This window comes from Podarcis erhardii (genome assembly GCF_964252035.2).
Source record: "Podarcis erhardii genome assembly, chromosome: 13".
NCBI lineage: Eukaryota > Metazoa > Chordata > Lepidosauria > Squamata > Lacertidae > Podarcis > Podarcis erhardii.
The window spans coordinates 44,114,644-44,131,031 of record NC_138502.1 but is presented as its reverse complement, the minus strand read 5'-3'; the positions used below and the strand labels follow the sequence as shown (position 1 = coordinate 44,131,031).

The window sequence follows — 16,388 nt, the reverse complement described above, 5'->3', positions numbered from 1 at the left end:
CTGGTGGGAGGGAGTTCCCCAGGGCAGGTGCCACTACCGAGAAGGCCCTCTGCCTGGTTCCCTGTAACTTGGCATCTCGCAGCGAGGGAACGGCCAGAAGGCCCTCGGTGCTGGACCTCAGATAAAAATCGTAAACCGGTGAAGTTCTTTTCAAAGGGTACAAAGTGGACCTCTTATCCCTGTGGAGTCAGATATATCAACCTGACATCACAGTAATTTGAAAATGCACGTTGCAACAGGTAAAACGTGTAAGTCCTTCAAGGAGCTGAGGACAAAAGTGGTCAGAGTTAAACCCATTGTAAGTTTAGACAGTGTTGCGTCATGTGTGCGTTTACCTTGCAGGAAAAGGCCCTATCTTTTGTGGGACGGGGATTGTTTCGCAACAGCTTCAAATCAGCTTTAATTGTGCAGATTTTGCTGGGATATGTTTGGAACCCTTTGTGGGTTTACTTTTCAGTTCAATGGCATTTTCTTCCAGTTAGGTGAGCTTAAGACTGCCACCTAAGTGAAGAAAATAGACGCCGTTTTTCTCTGTTCAACGACTACGTTCCACTTTGTAGGCACTCAGTTTGTCGTGAGACTGGTACCTTGTTTCCAGATCTCTAGGAGCGAAACCGCTTTGCTTACTTGTAAAAACTTTGAAATCTTCCCTTCAGTGGCCACAGTTGGGAGGGACTTGGGTTTTTGCCGAGGGCATGAGCAATGGCAAACCACTGTGGTTCACTTTTGGTGGCGGGACCAAGTTAGAAATCAAGCGTAAGTTTGTTTTCTCTCTCTGTTGCTTTGGGGTACAGTGTGTCGGAAATCTATATTTTCATTTTTGTTGAGTGTTGGCGAGTTTCTGGGCATTGGGAGAAAAACTACACAAGCTGGGGAACGGACGATTATGACAGAAAACTGAGGTAGGGTTTGGGATTGTATTTTTTTCCCTAACTGAAGCTGCTAAGAGCTTCGTTGGGTGGTCAATAAAAAACGTGCGGGAAATGCTGCGATTCACTCTCAGCAATGGGACCAAACGGGAGATAAAAGAGGGTTCATTTTATTGTTCCCTTGTGTCACCTCTGCCTCTTTCCCTGTCTGGAGCTCTGCATGAAATTGATGCTAGCAGAATTTCTAGCCAAATCTGCAGTAAAGATGGGAATAACACCTCTAACTGGTTTAATTTGGTATAAACTAAGTGATATCCAGTGGAGAGCCAATTTAAAGAATCAGTTTAAAGGTTTTCAGAATGTAGGGGGTTGTCCCAGAAGCTAAATCGGGTTGCCTCTAGACAAACCAATAAAAGTTCAGACTTACTGTTTTAAAAAAACTGCTAATTGCTGAAAACTTGATGAAGAAACCAGATCACAGACAGAGAAGGGCAGAAAAAAGAACTGAATATTCAGTTGAAACAAAATTCCCCTTTCTGCACTTTACCAGGTTTTTACATTGGGTGTTCAGCAGTTGCTAATAAAAACATGTATCCTTCATAGAAAGCGCTTTATTTGAAATAAATTACAGTGGGGAGGGAAGGTTTTTTGTTTGTTTGTTTGTTTGCACTATCAAGCGCTTGGAAACCAGCCCAGTTCATTTCAGGGGAATTTATTTCAATGTAAATGGGCACAATTTGGAATATTTTGGTACCCTTACGTCCCAATGGATGGCTGGGTGGTAAAAAATAGGTAACTCCTGGCTTGACTGCATAGAACCAAACCTGCCATCATATGTAAACTTTTTTTTGGGGGGGGGGATTCAATTAAACCTGCATAGGATTGGGTTGTATGGCACCACTGGGTATCAATATAGCACACATTCATCTGAATGAATGGAAAGAAATCCCTTCGGAGCAGTGAACAGTGATTTATGCACTTGATAAAGTAGCAAGAACACAAGAGATGATTTCTGGACTTGTTAATTTGAGAATACATTAATTTGAAAATACAGGTATTTCTAGGTGAGATCCTAATTGTAGTTAAGTCTAGCATTGTAACTAAGATGCTAGAAATACTCTATCATTGATTTTCACAGGGGTTTTAGTCTGACTGTTCTGAAAAAAACCTATGTTAGAAACAGATATAGATATAGCTCTATAGACTACCCTAATTGGAGGACCTTTGCCCAAATGGCACAGTAAAGCCTATTCCCCACTCTTTTGGCTGTGGCGTACCATGCATATTGATGGTACGGTGCAAATATATTGATTGATCAACAAATACATTGATAAATCAAAATCTGTTCTATCATAGATAAGTCAAGAGGAACCTAAAAAAATAATAATAAGCAGGCATTTTGTCAATGTGCTCTGTCAAAGGCAACTGGGATTGAAGATGCTATTAATTTATAGAAGACAGAATTCTGCAATAAGGAAAGTTAGGGGGGAAAGAAGAGTGAAATTTCAAGGCTATTTTCAAAGCGAATATAGTATTTATTTTGTCCCTACCAATCTGATGGTGCAATACTTTGCACAGATCGGTTACAGCAAGTAAAATGAAATATATGTCCTTTACGAAACTTAGAGCACAGGCTGATCAATGTTAAGCCCACTGAATGCTTAGCACATGCTTAATTATTTGCCGTTGAAATTAATAGGGGGACTTCATATTTTACTGGTTTGCGCCATTGTTAGTTACTTGGGCATTTCTGAAGTAATCAAGAAAGGAGAAACAATGTAAAATATGGTAAAAACGTAAGTTTTAAGATGGAATATAGAATTTAACTCTCCTATGTGATTCATGTATTGGTGCTTAGCGAACGGTTTAAACAGCACGTTTCATTTATAGGATATAAAATTTAAGAACCATGTATGAAGAAGTAATGAAATACCTGCACTTACACTGTAGCCAAACTTATAACAATACACCACACACCAATTATCCAAGCCAAAGTAATGCAGAATATTTCTAATTTTGCAGCTTTCCCACGAGCTCAAATTCTCTGTCCCAGCCAGAGGACAGGGCTCGAATGCCCTTTGCAGCACCCAGATGTGAATATTGGCCCCGTGGAGTCTTTTCTCCAGTTTTTACTTTACTCAGTAAAGACTGAAAGATACGACTAGGAAAACGTTCACTTTAAAAATGTGTCAAACTATTTCTTTTACAACGACACCTGCACTGTTCAGTTCTCTGCAGTGTGTCTTGTCTGAGGGTCTGCTGAGCCCAAATTTTACTTTCCTGCAGTACAAACACTGTCACGAACACTGTAGGGTTTTGAATTTCTATGGTTTTCAGAACAACCGTGTCCATGTTTGCATTGCAATGAGACATTCTCAATTCAGCAGGGTTTACTTCCAGATAAGGGGACGTAGGGTTGCGGCTTGAAGTCTTTTCTGTACCTTTAACAACTGTTTAATCTGCAGACATCATCAGCAAGAATAAAAGCATTATACCTCAAATCAGTTTCTGAATGTTGGGCTGCTCCATAATAATAATAATAATAATAATAATAATAATAATAATAATAATAATAATAATTTATTTATACCCCGCCCATCTGGCTGGGCTTCCCCAGCCACTCTGGGTGGCCTCCAACCAAATATTAAAATACAGTAATACATCAAACATTAAAAGCTTCCCTAAACAGGGCTGCCTTCAGATGTCTTCTAAAAGTCTGGTAGTTGTTGTTCTCTTTGACATCTGGTGGGAGGGCGTTCCACAGGGCGGGCGCCACTACCAAGAAGGCCCTCTGCCTGGTTCCCTGTAACTTGGCTTCTCGCAGTGAGGGAACCGCCAGAAGGCCCTCGGAGCTGGACCTCAGGTTTGGGTAGAATGATGGGGGTGGAGACGCTAAAGGTGTGGGGGAAGCAATAATAATATTGATGATGATGATGGCAAATCTGAGCCTGAATGCAATTTGCCTTTCTGGTCTGATCAAGGTGGCCAACTAGGGGATGTCATGAAACAGCAGCAAATACTTCACTTATTTATTGGGGGGGGGTTGAAGAAGTAGAGGGGAAACTTGTGGATTTGCGTTGCCTCAGGCACTTGGTACCTTCACAATTTTACAGCGGCGCCATTTGCAGCAAAATGTTTTGAACTAGCACTGTGGTCTTTCACTGGCCCTCTGGTACACCTGAATGATGCCATATTCCGTGTTCTTGTTTGTTTACGCAGGAAGAGAAGATTCCACCCCATCGGCACTCATTTTCCCACCTTCGCCGGAGCAACTTGAAACGGATTCAGCCACTGCCGTGTGCCTGGTCAGCACGTTCTACCCGAGCAGCCTGACCGTGGCCTGGAAAGTGGACGGCACTCCAGTCACTGAGGGCGTCCAAACCAGCCCCCCAGCGTCAGATACAGACAACACCTATAAGCTGAGCAGCACCCTGACACTCCCTACATCAGATTTCAACACCCACGAATTATACAGTTGTGAAGTGACGCACAAAACGTTGTCCAGTCCTCTTGTGAAGAGTTTTAGGAGGTCTGAGTGTTCCGGATAGGCCCCTCTATAAAGCAGGCTCTTCTTTTACTGGTCATTTATGGTCATTCCCCTGTTTACCATCCGTACCAGAAATCCCCCTAGTATTATGACTGTAGGAAATATCTCATATTGCATGTCCTTTCTCTGCAGTCTGTAACTTCTTCCACGTCCTTTTTTCTCTTACTGATATCACGTTAACCTTGGGAAATGATATAAATGCAGAAATAAACGCATTATCTTGAAAAGCAATGTGCCTCCCTCTGCTTCTTGTTTTCAGGGTCGCAATCAATGGAAATCAAGCAAAATCAGATTAATTATAATACTTAATGGGGCGGTGGGTTGAGGGGAGAGGGCAGGTTGCTGCTTGCTCTCGATCCTAAGGCATAAGGAATCAACCATAAGGAATCAATATGACGGAAACCATAGGCGTGGTTGGTAAAAGGTCTTAAAACATCCACCTGCTCTGAAAGGACTTTTCAAGGCTCAGCAAATATGGCGTCCTATGGTCACTACATTCCTTTATCCACTGAACGGGTGAGAATTTGTTGGTTGCCATGGTGCACAGTTAGAGGGTAAATGGCCTAAACATCCCTAAATGGCCTCGGTCCTGTATATCTGAAGGAGCATCTCCACCCCCATCATTCAGCCTGGACACTGAGGTCCAGTGCCGAGGGCCTTCTGGCAGTTCCCTCATTATGAGAAGTGAGGTTACAGGGAACCAGGCAGAGGGCCTTCTTGGCAGTGGCACCCACCCTGTGGAACGCCCTCCCTTCAGATGTGAAGGAAATAAGCAGCTATCCTATCTTTAAAAGACATCTGAAGGCAACCCTGTTTAGGGAAGTTTTTAATATTTAATGCTGTATTGTTTTTAACACTCGACTGGGAGCCTCCCAGGGTGGCTGGGGAAACTCAGCCAGATGGGCGGGGTATAAATTATTATTATTATTATTATTATTATTATTATTATTATTATTATTACAGTGCCAACCTATATCCATTTATTTCAGTTTAATCCACATAATCCTGGAGCTTGCACTCTCTCTCTCTCTCGCTCTCTCTCTCTCTCTCTCTCTCACACACACACACACACACACACACACACCCTAAAATGTCCAGGGTTCCCTGGAGGAGCGGGGATGACTCTGAGGTCTCTTCTGCACTGTATATTTCAAGTAAGTGGTACCTCTAGATACGAACGGGATCCGTTCTGGAGCCCCGTTCGCACCTAGAGGTAAACATATCTAGCGACGGCATATCTGCGCATGCACGCGTCGCTTTTCGCTGCTTCTGCGCATGACGTCATTTTGAGCGTCTGCGCATGCACAAGCGGTGAAACCCGGAAGTAACATGCTCCGTTACTTCCGGGTTGCTGCGGAGCGCAACTCGAACTTGCTCAACTCGAAGCGTATTTAACCCGAAGTATGACTGTAGTTTCATAGCTCTGCTTCCCGCATAGAACTCTGGGAAATGTGGTTTGTTAAGGGTGCTGAGAGTTGTCCGGAGACCCTTATTTCCTTCACAAAACTACAATTCTCAGAGTGGTTTGATGACCAGCCCTTCTTCCCAATGAAATCTGGGAACTGTAGCTCTGTGAGGGGAAGAGGGCTCTCTTAACAAATTTCAGAACCCTTAACAAAGGACAATTCCTTTGTCTCTAACGCTAGGGCATTAATACTTTATGTGGGTAGCTGCTTGTGTGTGTGTGTGTGTTTGTGCGCCGTCATCCACACACGAGCGCTTTCCATTTTATGCCCTCAAAATCTATATTGATGCTTCCCATCCACACTAGTGGGTGGGCTTAATGTGTCGTACAGTGGTACCTCGGCTTAAGTACTTAATTCGTTCCGGAGGTCCGTTCTTAACCTGAAACTGTTCTTAACCTAAGGTACCACTTTAGCTAATGAGGCCTCCCGCTGCCACACAATTTCTGTTCTCATCCTGAAGCAAAGTTCTTAACCCGAGGTACTATTTCTGGGTTAGCAGAGTCTGTAACCTGAAGCGTATGTAACCTGAAGCGTCTGTAACCCGAGGTACCACTGTATTCATGCAGCATATTGCTGTCCCTTTTCCTCAGTTAGTACTTTGTGCTCATCATAACTTCTGGAAACCTGAGGTCTGTTGTGGGTATGCATGCAGGTATTTGTGTGTGTGTGCGCGCTCACATTTAAAATATATGTGAAATAAAACATTTACACAAAAGAACAGAAAAATCATCACCATCACCACCATCATCTATGGTAATAAATAATGATTTGGAGTCACTTGTGTGAAACAGCTTTTCCTCCCCACCTCCTGTATCTGCAAAGGCAAACTTTCTTTTCAAAAAAGGTGCTTTGCTCAAAAGCAGTTCCGCCTGAATGACCGCTCCCCACTTAAAACGGGGGGCGCCCTTTGCATGGACGCATGTGGCCCCTAGATCTGGAGCGGCCCCAACAGCATAGGCTTGGCTTTGCCTTCCCCCAGGTGGGATACCTGAAGGTCTCCGCCTACCTCAGTCAGTTGTCCAATCCCACCTGGGGGAAGCGTTGCCAAGGAGACCAGGCCAGGTAGGGGAAGGATTACCTGCCCACACAATAGAGGGAGGATCTTACCTGGGAATCCTCACTTGGCTCCAGAGCTTCTCCCACCCTACCCACCCTCAGTTAATGTCTTATTTTGCAGGTTAACTTTTCTTCACAGGTTTTGCAGCTTAACTTTTCTCCACAGGTATGTGGGCGCTGCTACGTCAAGGTCACTGTTAAAGGGCCGGAAAGGAATTTCCCTGCATTGGCAGGTTTCGCCTTTCCCGTAGCAAAACGTCACAACTTTGGCGGTATCAGGCCTTGGGCGGAATCCTTTAGTCCATCTTCCTCTTTGCGGCGCCGATACCAGGGTTCCCCGTTAACACCCCAGAGGACAGGATCACACTTCAAAACGACCTTGACAGATTAGAGAACTGGGTCAGAACAAACAAAATGAATTTTAACAGGGAGAAATGTAAAGTATTGCACTTGGGCAAAAAAAATGAGAGGCACAAATACAAGATGGGTGACACCTGGCTTGAGAGCAGTACATGTGAAAAGGATCTAGGAGTCTTGGTTGACCACAAACTTGACATGAGCCAACAGTGTGACGCGGCAGCTAAAAAAGCCAATGCAATTCTGGGCTGCATCAATAGGAGTATAGCATCTAGATCAAGGGAAGTAATAGTGCCACTGTATTCTGCTCTGGTCAAACCTCACCTGGGGTACTGTGTCCAGTTCTGGGCACCACAGTTCAAGAAGGACACTGACAAACTGGAACGGGTCCAGAGGAGGGCAACCAAAATGGTCAAAGGCCTGGAAACGATGCCTTATGAGGAACGGCTAAAGGAGCTGGGCATGTTTAGCCTGGAGAAGAGGAGGTTAAGGGGTGATATGATAGCCATGTTCAAATATATAAAAGGATGTCACATAGAGGAGGGAGAAAGGTTGTTTTCTGCTGCTCCAGAGAAGCGGACATGGAGCAATGGTTCCAAACTACAAGAAAAAAGATTCCACCTAAACATTAGGAGGGACTTCCTGACAGTGAGAGCTGTTCGACAGTGGAATTTGCTGCCAAGGAGTGTGGTGGAGTCTCCTTCTTTGGAGGTCTTTAAGCAGAGGCTTGACAACCATATGTCAGGAGTGCTCTGATGGTGTTTCCTGCTTGGCAGGGGGTTGGACTCGATGGCCCTTGTGGTCTCTTCCAACTCTATGATTCTATGATTCTAAGGGGTTTCTGAAGGGAGGCTTTGACCGTACGCCGAAAGGTCGTCATTGCTCTCCCATTGCAGGGTAACGGGGGCGGCTATCTCTGCTTGGACATATGTTCTCCAGAGCCAGACCATTCCCCCCCCCCCCGACACTGGATAACCCTGATGCTCCCTAGGTCCCCGGCTGGGGACTGGGGAGGGAGAACGCCCAATGCCTGAGCCAAGGTCTACCCACATTTGAAATTTAATAAAGTTGTGGCCAATTTAATCCCATAGCACGTTGTCTTGAGTCGTTATTCCACATGACAGGGGGGCCGCTCGGGATCTGGGGACTCCGCCTGTACACGCAAAGAGCTGTTTTAGAAATAAAATACATGAACGTCAAACCTGCCTTCAGCTACAACTGGTGAAGAAAGGCACCCTGAATTGTTTCGGCTATTGCCAGAAACATGACGGAAAGGTGTGCATGAAATTTCCGTGAAATGTCACTGCACACTAAAACTAAAACTTAAATCTCCCACACAATGCATTCCTGTGTGTCTACCTGTGGATCAGGAAAATCCTAATTTGGTGACTAAAATGTGTGGGCTGCCGCTTAGATGAGGATGACGTCATGTGGCTGCCACACAAAACACAGAGGCCCAGGCAGTTTCAAATCCACAAGGTCAATGTGGACAAGCCCTAAATATCTCTGGCACAGGCATTTTCTCGTTGGCCTCCCTGAATGTCGCCTTGCACTTGCAGTGTTCAGACAGACACTAACATTTTCACCCTTAGGAGGAATGCATCCCGAATTGGACAACACTCCTCAGTATCTGTCGGCTTTCACCCAGGGATCAGTTTCGTAGCTGATATTCCCCTTTTTCCATTTTAAACACTGGCAATCTGGTTCTACTCCAGTTAAAAATATATATTAGATATAATGTCTGGTTGTTGGATAGAGGTTATAATAGATGAAATATGAAAAGTCTTTTGATGGGAGAAGATAAGGTAGGAATAGCAATGAATTGGGATTATTGTTGTTGTTGTTGTTGTTGTTGTTGTTGTTGTTGTTGTTATTGCTGCTGCTTTGTTTACATTTGTCTAGCTATATGAGTGCATTTTAAAAGGGCGCTAGTTACTGAGGAGGACAGTGGCACAATTTTAGCCAACCAATTTTTAATTTTACTGTTTTTGCCAAATGAAGAGACAAAATTGTGAAGTACGCTGCTTCTCCAGAGTACCAGCTGAATAGAGCTCAGAGTCTGTAGCTTTCACAAGAGGCAGAATACATGTGGCATTTAATTAGGACCAAATGCAAAAGCTTCATTTGGTGAGTTGAAATTCTTGCTAATTCATCTCCTTTATGACACTATCAGGAATCCACCAACAGGACTAAGGATGCAATGCTCGTCTTAATTAGTTGTGGTTAATTAATTCCCATAAACAGTGGCACATAAAACTGATGGTATCACCACACCTTTAAAATTAAACATTTTATAATGTTGATATACAATCTTTCAAAGAAGCTGAACATTTGATAAATGAAAGAGGCTAAACTGGACGCCTGAGCCAACTCTTTACTTTGCCTAAGAGTATTTTTCCTGATTCCCAACCCAATGATTGGGAATAAAAAATATTTTCTATAGGTCCACGAGTTTAATATTTTCTTTTCTGACAGCAAATTTTCATCTCCTTTTGCAATGTTGTGTGTGTGGTGAAGGCCACAGTTCTCATTTCGGTGGTGACGGCCATAGTTCTCATTTCTCATCTTTCTATTTCTCCTATTCTGATTCAGGCGAAGCAGGATATGTGTAGAGCTGGTGCCTGGAATCTGTTATAGACTGGAAGAGGATCAATAAAGGGAAACTTAGGCTCCGTCTGCACTATGTGTTTAAAGCAGTTTCATACCACTTTAAACATCATGGGAACTGTAGGCTTAAGGGGGTTAAGGGCGCTGAGTGTTGTTAGGAGACCATAGTCCTCTCACAGGGCTACGATTCTCAGAGTGGTCCAAAAATCAATGCCTCTTCACAGGGAACTCTGGGAATTGTAGCTCTGTGAGGGGAGAAGCTGTGACTTTTTTAAAGTGACATGCTACAGTGTTAAATGTAAGATGTACATGGGGCCTTAATCAGTGGCGGAGCAACATGGTGCACCCCCCGGAGTGAAGAACAGGTGGGGGCGTGGCTGGCGCGCATCCTGCGGGCGTGGCACGTGGCGTGGGGGCGTGGGGTGCGTCCCAGGAGGGTGCAGCGAGTGGTGTGCATCTCGGGGGCAGTCGCGATGGCACCCTTTCCCAAAATGGTACCCGGTGCAGCACGTTCCCCTGCCCCCCTTCATACCCCAATGGCCTTCATCACAGCAAGATGGAGGTTATGTGGGAAGGCAATTCTTCTGCTCCTGCTCAGGGAGATGGTATTCAACCTGTTCTTGAAAGGACTGCACTCCAACAGTAGGATCAGAGCCACTGTCTAGGGCTCCTTTCAGAACACCCTCCCTCAAGCTGGTACCATGATGTTGAACTATTAACAGCCATTATCCCCATTTTGGCATTAAGCCTAAGGTAAACTGTTTCTCAGGCGGCTAGTCCTAGTCTTAATAACCCTGTGCCTTCTTCCAGAAGGCAGAAGCTGAAAGAGATCATTTCTGGGGTGCCCACTATCCTGCACTATCTCTGCAGCTTTCTTATGGCACCTGGCAGCATAGATTTGATCTAAGGTGGGAAGAGTGCACCCAATTATTCTCTCCGCAGTCTTTACAACCCTGGAACCAGCATTGCTTTTTCCCTAACCGTGCAGCTCCCAAACCACACACAGAGACCATAAGTTAATACACTCTCAACAGTACAATGGCCAAATGCCATCAACAGGTCCTTTGAGAGATTATTTTTCTGAAGGATTCTCAGAAAATATAACCTCTGCTGTGCTCTCTTCATCAGGTCTTTGCTGTTTTCTCCCAAGGTTAGGTCATTTCTCAACTCCATTCCCAGAAATCGAAACACCGAGACCTGTTCCACACACTTCACCTCAATAATGAGTGGCTGAATATTCAATTTACATTTCCTAAAGTCCACAATAATAAGCCTATTAGCACTGTAGCAGTATTGGCATCAGTATTATTAATATTATTCTCTGACTACTGGCCAAGCTGACTGGATTTTTGGAAGTTCAGCAACACATCTGGAGCACACCAGTTTGGGGAAGGATGTCCTAAATCTGGCTTTATCACCTGAGACCCAGGTAGCCTCTATGGCGAGGAGCACCTTTCATCAGGTTAGACGATCAAGGGTAGCCACACTCATCTGCACAGTGTTGTACAGTGGTGCCCCGCAAGACGAATGCCTCGCAAGACGAAAAACTCGCTAGACGAAAGAGTTTTCCGTTTTTTGAGTCGTTCCGCAAGACGAATTTCCCTATGGGCTTGCTTCGCAAGACGAAACGTCTTGCGAGTTCTTGCGAGTTTTTTTCCTTTTTTTAAAAAGCCGCTAAGCCGCTAAGCCGTTAATAGCCGCTAAGCCGCTAATAGCCGTGCTTCGCAAGACGAGAAAACCGCAAGACGAAGAGACTCGCAGAACGGATTAATTTCGTCTTGCGAGGCACCACTGTATGTTGGGCTTCCTTTGAAGACTGCTTGGGCACTGCATCTGATTCGCAACACGGCCCTTGGCTGCCAGCTGAGTCCAGTCACTGGGAAGTTACCTTCCAGGTACTTGAAGATCTTCTGGTCTGTTTCTGAGTTCAAGGGGCTGGTGCTTACCTTAAAAGCCCTATGCTGTTTGGTACCTGGGAACCTGAAGGAATACCTTCACCCTATTTTTTAAAAAAGGTAAAGGACCCCTGACAGTCGTGAACGACTCTGGGGTTGTGGCGGTCATCTCGCTTTACAGGCTGAGGGAGCCGGCGTTTGTCCACAGACAGTTTTTCCTGGTCATGTGGCCAGCAGGACTAAGCCGCTTCTGACGAAACTAGAGCAGTGCATGGAAACGCCGTTTACCTTCTCACCAGAGTGATACCTATTTATCTACTTGCACTTGACATGCTTTTGAACTGCTAGGTGGGTAGGAGCTGGGACCCAGCAACGGGAGCTCACCCCGTTGAGGGGATTCGAGCCGCTGACCTTCCGATCGGCAGGCCCTAGGCTCACCCTATTAGCATGCCCATATATTGAGGTATGTTTCAGAAGATCTCTTCTTAGTGCTTCTATCAAATGAAGTCGGGTTGCAGGGGGCAGGGGGCTGACCAAAGCTTTGTTGTTGGTGGCAACCCCCGGCAGACTCACCTGGCACCAACATGCTCGCATGTTTTGCTCCAGCCAAATTCCTTTTTAAAAAATTCTCCCCGGCCATAAAAGTTCTTTTTGTTTTTAAACTTTTCTAGTGGTCTTCATAATATTTTGTTTCTATTGTGCTTCCATTTTGATAAAAACAAGCATGTCTGAAAGGGGATTCATAGATTTTAAAAACAAACATAACAGTCCATAAGGTCCACAAATGACAACACTTTGGAGGTCCCAGGTCGCAAGGTGGTTAGATTGGTCTCAACTAGGGCCAGGGCCTTTTCAGTATTGGCCCTGACTTGGTGGAACGCTCTGTCACAAGAGACCCTTAGGGCCCTGTGGGACTTGACATCTTTCCGCAGGGCCTGCAAGACAGAGCTGTTCTGCCTGGCCTTTGGTTTGGACTCAGTCTGACCCTTATGTTTCCCTTATGGTTTTGATCTATGGGCTACTATTAAAATGAGGCTGCATTTTAAATTGTATTTTAACCCGTATTTTAAATTGGGTGTTTTTTTTTCTTCTCCCCCTATTATGTTTTTATTGTATTTTTACTGGTGTTAGCTGCCTTGATCCTGGCACTGGTCAGGGAGGGCGGGGTATAAATAAAAATGTATTATTATTATTATTATTATTATTATTATTATTATTATTATTATTTCTGAGTCATACTGCCTGGCAAAGTAAGAGGCAATACATTGAAGCTCTCAGGCATAGGAGAACCATTTTCTTCCAGATCTTCCTTTTGCCTGGGCAAAAAAATTAATTGCTTCTAACACATTATAATGAATGAACTTTATTACGGTCACAGACCAGGATAAAAAACAAACCAATAAACAACTGATAATTGTTAGAGCAAATAAGGACAAAGAATAGGATAAAACCTCTGAATATCTGAATAAAATACAAGACTAAACACGGATAATGGATGGGTAAAAACTGATAATTAAAACAGATAAGAACTAAAAACAAATAAAAACTCACAGTTAAAACGACTTTAGGAGCATAAGACCTAAAAGATTCGCAGTTAAAACAACTATAACAGGCTGCAGAGTAGAAGCCTCTGAAACAGAGGGCACTCACAACATTAGAAACTGATGTGCAAATATGGTTAAAACAGACAATTAAAACAATTGTAAAACAATGTACAACCATAAATTTAGAAACAATGTACAACAATAAACTATTCCAGGGAGTTGACTCAGAGTCACCCATGGAGCCGAGTTTGGGGATTTTCATGCCGGACTATTTTGAGTTGCGCGATGGTCTGCGCCTACAGATTTGTACACAGAATCTGGCCACCATTCAGGTCATCTTCTGATCTTTGCCTAACAGCAAAAGGTCAATTTTTTGTTTTTGCGGGAGGTCGGCAAGCCTCACTAGTAGGGGATCAATGATCTTACTACGTGCCTCTTCATAAAAGGGACATCCAAGTGTTCTGGGCTTCCTATCTCTCCCAATGGACAGGTGCAAAGTCTCTGAGCATACACATTATAATGCTTCAGGCAACGATCCTATGCCCACTTACTTGGGAGTATGTTACATTGCACTCAATGGGACTAACTTCTGATAGCATTGTAGTGTTAGCTTTGCTTTTCTGTGGGTAAATATGAAATAATGTTTGTGCCATGCTTGGAACACCTAAAATCCTTCTTCTTCTTCTGGTTGAGCAACCATCAGCTTCAGCTTCTGAGACTGGTGTGCTATTTGTGATGCCTCCAGGTGCGTTGCGGTTTTGGGGTTTCGGTTCCTCATAACGGGGCCCCAACTGATACTGTTGCCTTGGTGATCTCTAAATTGGCCGCTGCGGCTACTCCCTTGAGGCCTGTTTAGACTTTCGAAACAAGTCAGGTTGAAACCGTAACCTGTAGAAAATGTTGATTCTCTTATTCTCAGTATAGGACAGATGTCACTGGACTTTTTGGCTCTTGCTACCGGCTAGATGAGAGAGAGCTCCCCACACATTTCAATTCAGATATAGCATTATACTGTTATAGGTTTTTCCAAGATGTGGCATTCTGGTGTTTAAGGCTGTTCTTGCAAAGCAACACAAATATCCTTCCATTGCAGGCCAGGCAACCATTTTTATGACGCTATTTCCCCCACTGCTTCAATTGCTAGCTCAGTTCAGCAAAATGGGTACTAAGATCAGATTTGTGAGTCTTTCAATGTATTGATTACCCTGAAGGCTGCTTAGATGTGATGAAAGAGCATTTAAATATGGGACGCAAGAGTTGAGAGTTAAGAACTTTTTTTTTGGCAAAGTTGTTTGGCCTTTTTTTTTTTTTTTAGTTTTGCCTGAAGTTGTTGAGCTTTTCTTGCAAACTCTCAAAAAACTATTTTTAAATTTGCCAAAATCTAGACTTACAACATTGGTATGTCCAGATTTGCTCCAGGACGCTACTTGCAGGGCTGAATCTCGGACTGATGGCAACCCTAATTTAGTGTCATGCTACTTCAGTCATAGCTTTCCCCAAAGAATCCTCAGAACTGCAGTTTGTTAAGGGTGCTGTGTGTTGTTAGAAATTTCCCAGAAGCTACGGCATTCACTGATGCATTGACATCATCGTCTTATGTCATGCAACTTCCTGCAAACGTATTCTAATATGACTTCATTGTGTCAATTAATATTACATATAGATATGCATCCGTAATGTATATACAGTGGTACCTTGGGTTAAGAACTTAATTCGTTCCGGCGGTCCGTTCTTAACCTGAAACTGTTCTTAACCTGAAGCACCACTTTAGCTAATGGGGCCTCCCACTGCCGCTGCGCCGCACAATTTCTGTTCTCATCCTGAAGCAAAGTTCTTAACCCGAGGTACTATTTCTGGGTTAGCGGAGTCTGTAACCTGAAGTGTTTGTAACCCAAGGCACCATTGTACAAGCTGAAGATACCGGTAGGTACTTCATAGTTACCGGTAATTAAATTTCCTTTTCTCAGATTACTGTTTCCATCTTTGAACACGAGGTATGTAACTGGGTATATAATCAAACTAAATTGGGAGTCCCACCCAAAATGTATTTTGTAAAGGCAGCACAACCAAGCCTTGCCACTGCTGGCTCTGTGCATTATTATTTCAGTTGCAAAGCGGACAATGAACACCATCTCCATTCCATACTTTTACATGTCCAATATGTTAGAGTAAAACAACAACCACCAGTTTGCCAGTCCTTCTTTTATTTGGGGAGGTGGGAAGGGAGGGTGCTGAGCATTACAGTTCACCCTTTAAACTCACTGAAATCACAGCACAAAACACGCCGATGGGAATAAAATAAGGATTGCTTCTGCTGGCCTGAAGCTGAACACATTTCCTTAGGAGGAAGCACCATTTTTTTGTAGAGAAGAATAATATATTTTAATGCAAAAATGATGGTGAAGGAGGTGAGGACAGGTGACCCCACCTAGGCCCGAAGTCACCCCCCCCCCCCCAAAGCAGGCTCAAAGCTTCTCAAAGCTTTTCATTTGCTCTGGTGTTGCAAGGCAAAACCGTTACTTTTATCAGCACAAGAAGGCTTCAAAAAGCTAATGAATACACTCTGTCAGAGCAGGCCTGAGAGCTGAATCTTATCTCATTCAGTTGCAACATCTTGGACATGCTGAACCACCAGGGCTCCTCGACCGCTTGGCTCTCACCCCCATTTCCTGGGAAGGGTGACAAGAGTCCAAGAGTCCCAAGGCAGCTTTCTGTTCATGCTCAGGGGAACTCAAGGCAGGACTCCTGAGGGAGGAGAAAGGGGAGGGAACTAGAAGGGGAATATATACTCTGTGCATATGACTTTGCACTCGTGCATGCTTGTTTGTGACTTATCACACTTGCTCCTTCTACCAGTTCATGGATGGTAGAAATAAAGCTTTTTCTCCGAAACTATTCCTTGAGTATCTGTTGACTCCCATCTCCCTTTCCCTGGCGCAATATTTTCCCCACCCGAGGGCAAAGCCTCATAAGGCTACATTTCAACGATCACCTGTAACAGGCCAGCCTTTTGCTGACTGTAAAATGTCCTTTAGAAACAATAGGAT

General features: G+C 44.1%; 1 gene segment (V, D, J or C); it reads left to right on the top strand.

The window, feature by feature from the left end:
* LOC309327293 (immunoglobulin kappa light chain-like) overlaps window positions 1-4,647 on the top strand; it is a 53,840-nt gene extending 49,193 nt beyond the window's left edge. Inside the window, exon 4 of the V gene segment in view lies at window positions 4,089-4,647.
* The last annotated feature ends 11,741 nt before the right edge of the window (window positions 4,648-16,388 follow it).